This window comes from Oxyura jamaicensis, chromosome 5, assembly GCF_011077185.1.
Source record: "Oxyura jamaicensis isolate SHBP4307 breed ruddy duck chromosome 5, BPBGC_Ojam_1.0, whole genome shotgun sequence".
NCBI lineage: Eukaryota > Metazoa > Chordata > Aves > Anseriformes > Anatidae > Oxyura > Oxyura jamaicensis.
The window spans coordinates 35,183,873-35,195,243 of NC_048897.1; positions in this window are offsets into that span (position 1 = coordinate 35,183,873).

Consider the following 11,371-nt stretch of genomic DNA (forward strand, 5'->3'; position numbering starts at 1 on the left):
ACAAACTTTCTGAAAGTCTCCAAAACATCATCAAACACAGAGAACACAGATTTCTTTGATTCATTGATACCTCCACCCAACTGCCTTTAACAAGAAAAAACATGTGCAACTGCCCCAGTTACCATGTGTGTATATGCACGTTAATATATTCAGATAAAAAAGTCATTTAACACATATGTACATGAGAATTGACCACACAGCAAGAGAAGAGACTTTACAGGCCTTTTAAAAACAAACACTTTTAAAAAGGCTGGTATGTGTGTTTAAAGAGAGGTGAGGGACATCCTCAGAACTTCTCACATTGTACATTGTTGGGATACAAAACATCACATATTTTACATCACATCACATACAATTAGAACAAGAATAAAATGATTCCCAAAAATGTCAAAGTCACTGTGGAGAAAAGAATCTTAAAGTAGACTACATCTAAATCTGAAAAATAAATTTAGGGTAGGAAATTAATTAATTAATTAACGTAATGAAAACTGTCAATACAATCATCATTCCCTTTGTCTCCATAATGATCTGCTTCTATTTATTAAATTATTTATTATAAATAAATCATGTCAAATAGGGAGTAGTTACTACTGTAAATTAAGGAGGCAAGGAGAATTTGTTCTTCAAAATATGTGAATAAATTGATTTAAACAATTCATAAAGATTTCAAAATTGTCAGGCATTAAGATCTGTAATATGAGCAGTGGATCAGAAATTGAGTTTACTTTGTTTTTCTTTTGGAATTGAGTACTGCAAATCTTATTTAAAAAAAATTCCCCAGCTTATAATATCGACCTTATTTTCTTGCATAAGACAAGTCGAGAAGGTTCTACTCCTTTCCCTCTCCTACAAACATAAGTAGGAATAAAAGAACAGATGAGGGACAAAGCAAAAAAACATGAGTAAGTGATGCCCTAAGGACACTCTGACTTTCACTAGTTTTCTAGGGGAAGATTTTGAAAAGATACCAAGGCCACTGACACCAAGGCCATAATATTAAAAGTCATTGAGGTTTGAGTACATTTAGCTTTCTTTGAAAATTACTTTTTTTTTTTTTTTTTTTTTTTTTGGTGCTGAGATATAGGGAAAACTAAGTTAACTTACATTTCAGTGCATAGAACTTGTGTTTGAAGAGCTACTACTCTCCACTAAGTACAAATTCCCAGGAGCAATTCTTCAGCCTGCATGCTTTACTGTAGTTAAAATACAGTATTTCCCTCTCATTTTAATTAAAATCAAAGATGAATCACATAAATTACCATACCCTGCTGGGAAAAAAATATATCAACAACAACACCAAAAATGAACACACAACACAACAACAACAAAAAACACAAAACAACTCTTATAATCCTAAGTAATACATTGGCTTGCGTCCTATCGTTGCTGTGCTTCTAGCTCTTTCTTCTAGCTCTTTCTTATATATATATATATTTCTGGACTAAGTGCTACAAGAAACCTGTATTTTTCCATCTCTGACTTTTATTAATCCCCTCTATTTTCTTATTTCCTTATTTTCTTTGTCTTAGTGGTAGGCTCTTAGTGTCGCTACTCAGAGGAATACTAAGTAGCAGCAATAAGAGTGCAGGCATCTTTCTCAGTAGTAGACATGTCTGTTTAATGGTGCAAGTTCACACTAATTCCCTTGCCTGGGCTTTTATCTGCCCTTTGGGGTTAACAATTCTGGTGGCTTAACTGCCTGGGCTGCTGAAAGTTGAATCAAACTGCTGGTGGCTTTGGCTGTGTTTTCTTCACTCACAGTCAAGCCTTTGGAATTAAACCACAGCCTCACTTGACGAAAGCAACATGTTCCAAAAAGCAGCTGTTGATTTGAGGGAAACAGTGGGATTTGGGAGGTAGTTGCTCTGTTTATTTTCTATATGTGGACTTGACTGATTCCTTCCTGTAGGGACAGAAATAGAGCAATAAAGAGCAAAGCTTGGACAAGGCACTGAAGGACATCAATAAATTTCTGCTAACAGCTTTGCCCTTTGTAGACATTTGTCTTTATTGACTTTGCCTTTTTAACCTGCAGTTAAGCTATGTTTGATTGCCCATTTGTTGTGGTAGTCCCACTATTGCCTTCAATGGAAAAATAGTTCTTGTATCCCCACAAAACATGGGTGTATTGTAAAAAGTAGCTGGGAACTCATTTATTGTCCTTTATGTGAATACTCCTACAGTACAGACTGACTTAATGATCTCAGGGTGCTTCTAACTATCTGATCCATATATGCACTCTAGGCATATTGCAACTCCACTGTGAAGACTGAGTATGCACCTGCCATTCCAGACACCTTGGATTATTAGGAAGGAAATCTTTATATAAAGGCTGTTGACAGTCATTGTGCACTGGTCAGTGTGTATGTGAGATCTCTTCATGTTCCTGCCCACAGACTGGTAGACTGATAGTCCAGTGTTCACCTCAGATAAACTGAATGTTTTAGGTGAGACTGAATATAACTTACAGAAATTGCCAGTATCTTATCAGATATTTGGGAAATCAACACAATTCCCTTGCACCAGTTTACTTCATCAGCAATGTTACTCCTATTTGTGTACTGTTCTGGAAGATAGATTTCTGTTACAGATCTCAATAGAATACTATCCCTTGCTTTAGTGGAGCAAGGTGCATAAGGGTCACAGAATTAATTGTGTAGAAAGGAAATGGATGGTGTTAATGAAATGAAGACCTGTGTGATGCACAATTCTCCAGCCTGTCAAGGTCCTGCTGGATGGCAGCACAGCCTTCCAGCGTGTCAACCACTTCTCCCAGTTTAGTTTCGTCAGCAAACTTGCTGACAGTGCACTCCATTCCCTAATCCAAGTCACCGATGAATATATCAAACAATAGTAGTCCCAGTACCGACCCTTGAGAGACTCCACTAGATACAGGACTCCAACTTGACTCTGTCCCATTGACCACAACCCTCTGGCTTCTTCTCTTCAGCCAGTTCACAGTCCACCTCACTACACAATCGTCCAGATCATACTTCCTCAGTTTAGCTGTGAGGATGCTGTGGGAAATGGTGTCAAAGACTTTACTGAAATCAAGATACACCCTGACCACTGCCTTTCCATCATCTATCCACCTGGTTATATCCTCATAAAAGGCTATCAGGTTGACCAAGCACGACATCCCCTTGGTGAAGCCATGCTGACTGCCCCTAATGACCCTCTTATCCTTGATATGACTAGAGACAACACCAAGGATAAGTTGTTCCATCACCTTACCAGGGATGAAGGTGAGGCTGACCAGTCTATAATTACCTGGGTCCTCTTTCTTGCCCTTTTTGAAGACCAGACTGACACTGCTTTCCTCCAGTCCTCAGGCACCTCTCCTGATGCCCATGACTTACCAAAGATGATGGAGAGTGGCCTAGCAATGACTTCTGCCAGCTCTCTCAGCACCCATGGATGCATACCATCAGTACACATGGACTAGTGGATGTCCAGCTTGCTTAATCGGTCCTTAACCCAGCCCTCATCAACCAAGGCAGTCTCCTCCTTTATTCTGACTTCCTCTGGGGCCTCAGGGGTACAGGGCTCCTCAATACAGCCTCCAGCATTATAGATAAAGAAGGCATTCTGTAACTCCACCTTCTCTTTATCTTCTGTCACCAGGGCACCCACCTCATTTATTAGTGGGACTACATTGCCTCTAGGGTTAGTTTTATCCACAATGTATTTGAAGAAGCCCTTTCTGTTGTCCTTGACCCCTCTTGCAAGGTTTAATACTAAGGAGGCCTTAGCTTTCCTAGTTGCTTTCCTATATCCTCTGACAACAGCCATATGTTCCTCCCAAGTGGCCAGTCCCTCCTACACTCTCCTCTTCCACTTGACTTTGCCCAGCAGTTCCCTGTTTAACCATGCAGATCTCCTGGCTCTCTTTCCTGTCTTACTACCTGTTGGGATGCTCTGTTCTTGAGCTCGGAAGAAGCAGTCCTTGAACGCTTACCAGATATCTTGGACTCCCTTTCCTTCAAGTCCTATGGGATTTCCCTTAGCATATACTTGAAAAGGCCAAAGTTGGCCCTACTGAAGTCCAGGGTTGCAATTCTGCTCAGTACTCTGTTCCTCCCACATGAGATCCTAAATTCCACCACCTCATGGTTGCTGCAACTTTCACTGCTTAAACCAGCCCCTTCTTGTTAGTGAGGTGAGGACAAGATCACAGAATCACAGAATCATCTAGGTTGGAAGAGACATCCAAGATCACCTAGTCCAACCTCTGACCTAACACTAACAAGTCCTCCACTAAACCACTAAACCATATCCCTAAGCTCTACATCTAAAGGTTTTTCTAGACCTCCAGGGATGGGCTGCCCACTTCCCTGGGCAGCCTATTTCAATGCCTAAGAACCCTTTCTTCTAAGAAGTTCTTCCAAATAAGACCCACCAGCACTCCTCTCCTAGTTGGCACATACACCATTTGCATCAGGAAGTTATCATCAATACAATGAAGGAACCTCCTGGACTGTGGATGGTTGGCTGAGTTCCTTGTCTTCCTGCAAATGTCAGGGTAGTTGAAATCCCCTACAATAACCAGGGCCTGTGATTGTGAGGTTGCTTTCAGCTGCCTGCAGAAGGTCTCGTCAACTTCCTCATCCTGATCTGGTAGTGTGTAATAGACACCCACAACAGTAGCCCCATGCCAGCCTGTCCCTTAATTCTCACCCACAGACTCTCTCCTCGTCCCCTGGACAATACTCAGCAACTGTAGACAGCAACTACAATGTAGTTGCTCTCTCACATAAAGAGCAACTCTGCCACCTCACCTTGCTCGCCTGTCTTTCCTGAGAAGGACATACCCATCCATGACCACTTTCCAGTCATGTGAGCTGTCCCACCATGCCTCTGCAATTGCCACTAGGTCATAATCTCCTGACCGAACACAGATTTCTAACTCTTCCTGCTCATTCCCCATGCTACGTGCACTGGTGTACAGGCACTTCAGGGAGCAAGCTGAGGATGCTGATTTAACCTTAGAGGGGTGAGAAGTCTCCCAGTCTTCATCACTGCTAGAGTGCTGCCCCACCAGTGCAAGCCCAGCTACAACCCCATCCCCCTTCAGATCTAGTTTAAAGCTTTCCAAATGAGTCCTTCTAATTCTTGTCCCAGAACCCTTTTGCCCCTGTGAGATAAACCATTCCCACATATTACTGTCAGGCCTGGTGTCTTATAAAACTAGCCATTATCAAAGAACCCAAAGCCCTGCCTGTAGCACCAGTCACATAGCCAATCATTTATGGACAGGATCCTTCGATTTCATCCCATATCATCACCCCATAATGGAAGGACGGAAGAGAAAATGAGTTGTGCCCCAGGCTCTTTCACCAACCATCCCAAGGCCTTGAAATCTTTCTTCATTCTCCTCAGACTATGGGATGCAGCTTCCTTCCCACCTATATGGAAGATGAGTAACCGGTAGTAGTCTGTTGAGTACACAAGACTGGATAGTGTTCTGGTGATATCCCTGATCCAGACTCCAGATAGGCTACAGACTTCCCTTTGATGAGGGTCAGCTCTGCATATCTGGCCCTCTGTTCCTCACAGAAGGGAATGTCCTACTACAACTACCCTTCTTTCTTTCTTTTCGGAGGCAGTCTTGAGATGTGGTGTTAACTGCCTCTTCTTGTGTGACCTCATAGGTGGGCCTTCCACCACATCCTTGGCTACCTCTCCTTCAAGATCCAGGGCCTCAAACCTATTACGGAGGGGCACCTGGGGAAGTGAGGTAGGTATGGAGGGGGATTGCCCGTGGTGCCAAACTGGGACTCGCTTCCAAACCTCCTCATCATTTTGGTCCTCTCCCTCTGCCCAAGGGCAACAGGGAAGGGGCTCCACCAATGTCTGGGGGGCATCCCCCTGGAGCCCTTCTCTCTGGCACACCAGGGAGTTACTCCATCAGTCAGTCTCCTGCTCACACTCCCTGATGCTCCTTAGTCTCTCCATCTCCTCCTTAAGCGCAGCCACCATGGTGAGCAGACCTTCCACCTGAGAACAGGCAGTCTCCCCACTGTCCTTCCCTGGCAGCAGCAGGCTCAGGCACTCCCTGCCACCAGAGGCCAGAACAGCCACGTCTCTTGGCAGGCCCTCCATCTGGGTCGCCACAGTCTTTCTGGAGTGAGCTCTCTGCCTAGTGGATACCATGGTGTGCGATCTCACAGACTGCCAAGAGCTGGTGCAGAGCTCTCACACCCTGCCACACCAACTGCACACCTGTGCACATGTGCTGCTGACCCCTCCCTGCTCATGACGGGCACCACTCGTCACTGCCCTCACAGAGGCTTTCTCTAGGCAGAGGGTGTGGGTGCAGTTGCTGTTGCCCTGTTAACACCCACTCTGTCAGCTTCTCAAGAGAGAGGCAGGTGTGGCTTGGTCATACTGCTGTCCCAGGCCACCCCTGGTGAAGCATGGGCCCAAGATCCCCCTGTAACTCATGATCAGGTGCTGTGGCTTCAGCTGCGCTGGCTCCGAGGCAGCTGACCTCAGCTACTGAGCAATTTTAACAGACAGTGTAAGCATTCAACATCAGATTTTCTAAAAAATCTTAAACCATATGGTGCAACTACTACTTGAGAATTCTTACTTGCCTAGGCTTTGGTTAATGGTGCCTACAGTTTTAGCTACATGATTATGTAAAGGAGCTAAATAATTCCTTACACTTACCTCATATTGAAGACAGTGGCTGTGACTGTTGAGTTCAATTATGTTTTTCACATCTTCTAAGCACAGTTAAAGCATATGTTGTAGTCAAACATCATTTATTAGGATCCAGACAGAGTAAACTATATGGAGAATGCATGGCTGAAATTCTATGGTCTGTGTTATACAGGAGACTTGACTAGAAGACTTTTATTCTGCTTTTGATCCTATAATATGTTGATTAGAAAGAATAACACATAACGTACTGAAAAAAAATCATTTTTTATCCAAGGCTTTATGGTCTGATGTGAAAAAGTGTCCCATAAATAGCTGAAATAAAGTAAAACATTATAAACTAAGTATTATTTGCAATTATATTTTTAAAAATGTAAAATTAATAGATCGTGTGTGGGCAGCAATGTTTTGGTAGCAGCTGGAGTGAGTACTACAGAGGTGGTCTCTGCAGGAAGAAGTCAGTGTTTGATGCTGCAGGACACAGCTGAGCCTGTTAGCAAATCTGGTGTTATCTCTGGGAAGATGTGTTTTAGAAACGGCAGAAAACACTGGATAGCCAGTAGAGGAGGGAGCAAAAATAGTGAAAAACAACAGAGGTAACACCAAGGTCAGAGGAGGAGGAGAAGGTGATCCACAGTGGAGCAGATAACCACTGTAGCCTGTGGAGAATCCACTACGGACAAACAGGTATTCCTGAAAGAACTGTGACCCAGAGAGAGCCCACAACACAGTAGAAGAAAAGGGTGAGGAGGACAGAGAGGCAGAGAGGAACTGTCATTTACTGACTATAACATCCCCACACACGTCTCCACTGCACTGCTCAGAGTAGTGAGAGTAGTTTGGAGTGAAAGGATAAACTTGAACTGGGGAAGCGTGGGAAGAAAGGTGTTGATTTAATATTTATCTTTTTGTTTCTCATTACCCAAATCTATTTCAATTGTTAGTAAAATAAATTTGTTTTTCCCAAGTTGATTCTGCTTTGCACACAACATTAATTGGCGAGCAATCTCCAGTTTTTATCTCAACCTACAAACTTTCTCATCCTATTTTCTCTCCCTTTCCCAATGAGGAAGGACAGAGAGTGAGTAGCTGGGTGATTAGCTGGTAGACAAAGCTGACCCACCACACCTATGAATGACACATAAAATCTCAAAAAGAAGGATTTCAGCTCTTAGAATGAGGATTGAATCTATATCAGTAAAATTATGGATGTAGGTAGAGACAAAGTAATGGAGTAAGAGTCACTTAGTGGCATTAATAAGTTTGACAAGATTACTAAATGGACTTTCAAGGATCTTTGTCCTGACTGAGTACAACACTGGCGGAGTGTGGTAACCCTGTGCAGGAGCTTGTGATGGTTTCGCTCGGGTGGGTGACCGAGCTCCACCACAACCGCTCTCTCACTCCCCCTCCTCAAAGAGGAACAGGGAGTAAATACGATGAAAGGGGCTCAAGGGTTGAGATAAGGATGAGGAGATCGCGCAGTAATTATTGTGATGGGCAAAACAGACACATTATAGGGAGATAGTAAGATTTATTGCCTATTACGAACGAGCTAGAGAAGTGAGAAACAAAGGAAAGAAACCAAAAGCACCTTCCCCCCCCCATCCACCCTCCTCCACCTCCTCCCCCCAAGTGGCGCAGGGGAACGGGGGAATGGGGGCTATGGTCAGTCTATAGAAATTCTTCTCTGCCGCTCCTTCTTGGTCACTCTCGTCCCCTGTGCTGTGCGGTCCCACCCACGGGATGCAGTCCTTGCTGAACTGATCCAGCGTGAGCTTCCCACAGGCAGCAGCTCTTCAAGAACTGCTCCAGATATGGGTCCGTACCACGGGGTCCATCCCTCGGGAGCAAACTGCTCCAACCTGGGTCCCCCGTGGGCAGCAGCTCCTGCCAGGTCACCTGCTCCTGCGTGGTCTCCTCTCCACAGGCTGCAGGTCCGGCCCGGAATCTGCTCCGGCAGGGGTCTTCCACAGGCCGCAGTCTCCGTCAGTGCAGGGCCACCTGCTCCACCGTGGTCTCCTCCACGGGCTGCAGCGTGGAACCCTGCTCCACCGTGGTACTCCATGGGCTGCAGGGGGACAGCCTGCATCACCATGGTCCTCACCACAGGCCGCAGGAGACTTCTGCTCCGGCGCCTGGAGCACCTCTCCCCCTCCTTCTTCACTGACCTTGGCGCCTGCAAGGCTGTTCCTCACTCCTCTCACTCTCCCAGCTGCTGTGTGGCGCAGTGTGTTTTTTTTCCCTGTCTTAAATCTGCTCTCACAGAGGCGCGAACAACATCACTTATTGGCTCAGTTCTGGTTGGCAGTGTGGCCCTTACCAAACATGGGGCAGCTTCTAGATTCTTCTCACAGAAGCCACCCCTATGGCCCCCTGCTACCAAAACCTTGTCACATAAACCCACTACAGAGCTGTATACAGGAAGAACCAAATGAGAGTGGAAATGGTATGAAATTAAATAATTCAAAAGAAAAGTTCAACTAGCAACAAAGAGCTTGAAGAACTCTCTAAAGATTATCACGTGGAAGCTCCGTAGTTCCAGGTAAGTGCACCATGCAGCTGTAAGGGTCAAGGAGTTTCTTGTTTATGAGGAAGAAAATAAGTCTGTATGAGGTGCATGAACTCTAGCTCACCACAAAAGTAAGTGAGAAATGTTCCTAACTTGCCTTTGAATGAGGAGAGTAGTTTTTTAGGCTTATTTGACAAGAGGAGAACTAAGATTCTAGGGCATGACTACAAAAAATATTTGCATAGGTATGTTTCCACATTACACTGGTAAGATGCTGCCCAGTCATGTTAGAGAAGTGTTATTGCCAAGGAAATAAGATCAGTTGAAATGGTGAATATAACTAGCTTGGGTGTTATGTTTACATATGCCCCTAATTGTCTGGAGCTTGCTTATAACATTGGGTCAGAGTATAAGCATAGTAAGTTGAAACCTGGCTTATGCACAAGCATACAGAGTGCATGCATATACACACAGGTAACCATACATTTTTGTGCAAAGGCTCAGACAAGTAATTTAAGAACAGTCACGAATTTCAGACCTCCTCCACACTACCCTTCCAGCCTTGTACATATGTTGTACATATTCATGTGCAATATGTTGTACATAAAGTCTGGTGTCCTTAGCACTAGTGGGAAAAAGCATAAGCCTAATATTTAATGTTATAGTTCTTTTTAAAAGGAATGGGCTAGATGTTAATGTGTGTTTGTTTAAAAATGTGTGAATGATTAGATAACTGTATGGGGAGAAAAATTATAAGATTAAAACCTTGTCTTTTTATTTATTTTTCTAGCGGGATTTGTCAACTTACATTCCTTGCAAAGAGTTAAATTCAAATTTTCTACTTTTCTCTTAAAATTATTGGCTTTGTTTCAGAAGCACAAGGGGGGGGGGGGGGGCAGGATTTTTATTCTGTATCCACATGGTGTCAATGGTTTATTTATACTGTCAGCAGTTCAGTGGTGGATCTATACCCTAGCACTGTCTGAGAAGATCCTTCCCTATGTAGGTTTCGCTATATCAACCTAGTATGATCAACCATATGATGGCCCTTCTCTCTCTTCCTGTTGGTTTAAGAATTTGCCTGACTTTCCCTGTTTGTTGTTGTTGTAGTTATTTTGTTTTGTTTGTTTTGTTTGTTTTTAATACTGGTAAGCAGCTCTGCAACCCTTATTTTGGTAAAAGAAAGTCTACCCTGTTTAAATCTACTGTAACCACAGTAACTATTCATACTTTCTCTTGCTCTATGTCTGTCTGAATATTTGTATGCATAAAGCATACCAGATAAATCTCAGTGAGTGTCAATGTATCCCCACTAAAATGCCTTGGGAACTGCTGGCTTTTGTGTAACCTTGTTTATGGTAATACCTTCAAAGGTATACTTTACTGAATCTCTTTGATTCAGTAATCAGTTCAAGCTGAAAGTAGAATTTATATTTTCTGAAAAATTTATAATGTTTCTCCATTCTGACAGCACTGTGTATTGTAGGAGAACATTTTTCTCATGACTTTTTCATCAGTGTTATTTTAAATCCAGCCAAATAGATTGAGATGAAGAGGAAATACCTTAAAATATATTGGAATACTTTTCTCCACCTTATGTATCTGCTTTATTTGAAAAAATACACACAACAGAGAAGCATGTAACTTCCCATAAATGTCCCATTTATATGTTAAAAAATTGAATAAACATTTGATCATATATATATATATATATATATATTTCTGCCTTTGACCTTGCTCTCCTGCACTCTGTCTAATAATCTCAGCTGGATCCCATTTAATAAGATTCCAAGCTTGCTATCATTTTTCTCATGTCATAATTGTTTTATTAAAATATATCCACCCATGCCATTTTTTTTCTCTCTTATTGTCCCGCCACCCTTACAAATGGATACATAAAAAAGAAGAAATGAAAACCATATTTTTGTTATTTCATCCTTGGCTACTATTCTCCTCAAGAAACTGGCTGCTCTTGGCTTGGACTGGCGCACGCTTTGTTGGGTTAGAAACTGGCTGGATAGCCGGGCCCAAAGAGTTGTGGTAAATGGAGTCAAGTCCAGTTGGAGGCCAGTCACTAGTGGCGTCCCCCAGGGCTCGGTGCTGGGGCCGGTCCTCTTTAACATCTTCATCAATGATCTGGACGAGGGCATTGAGTGCACCCTCAGTAAGTTTGCAGATGACACCAAGTTAGGTGCG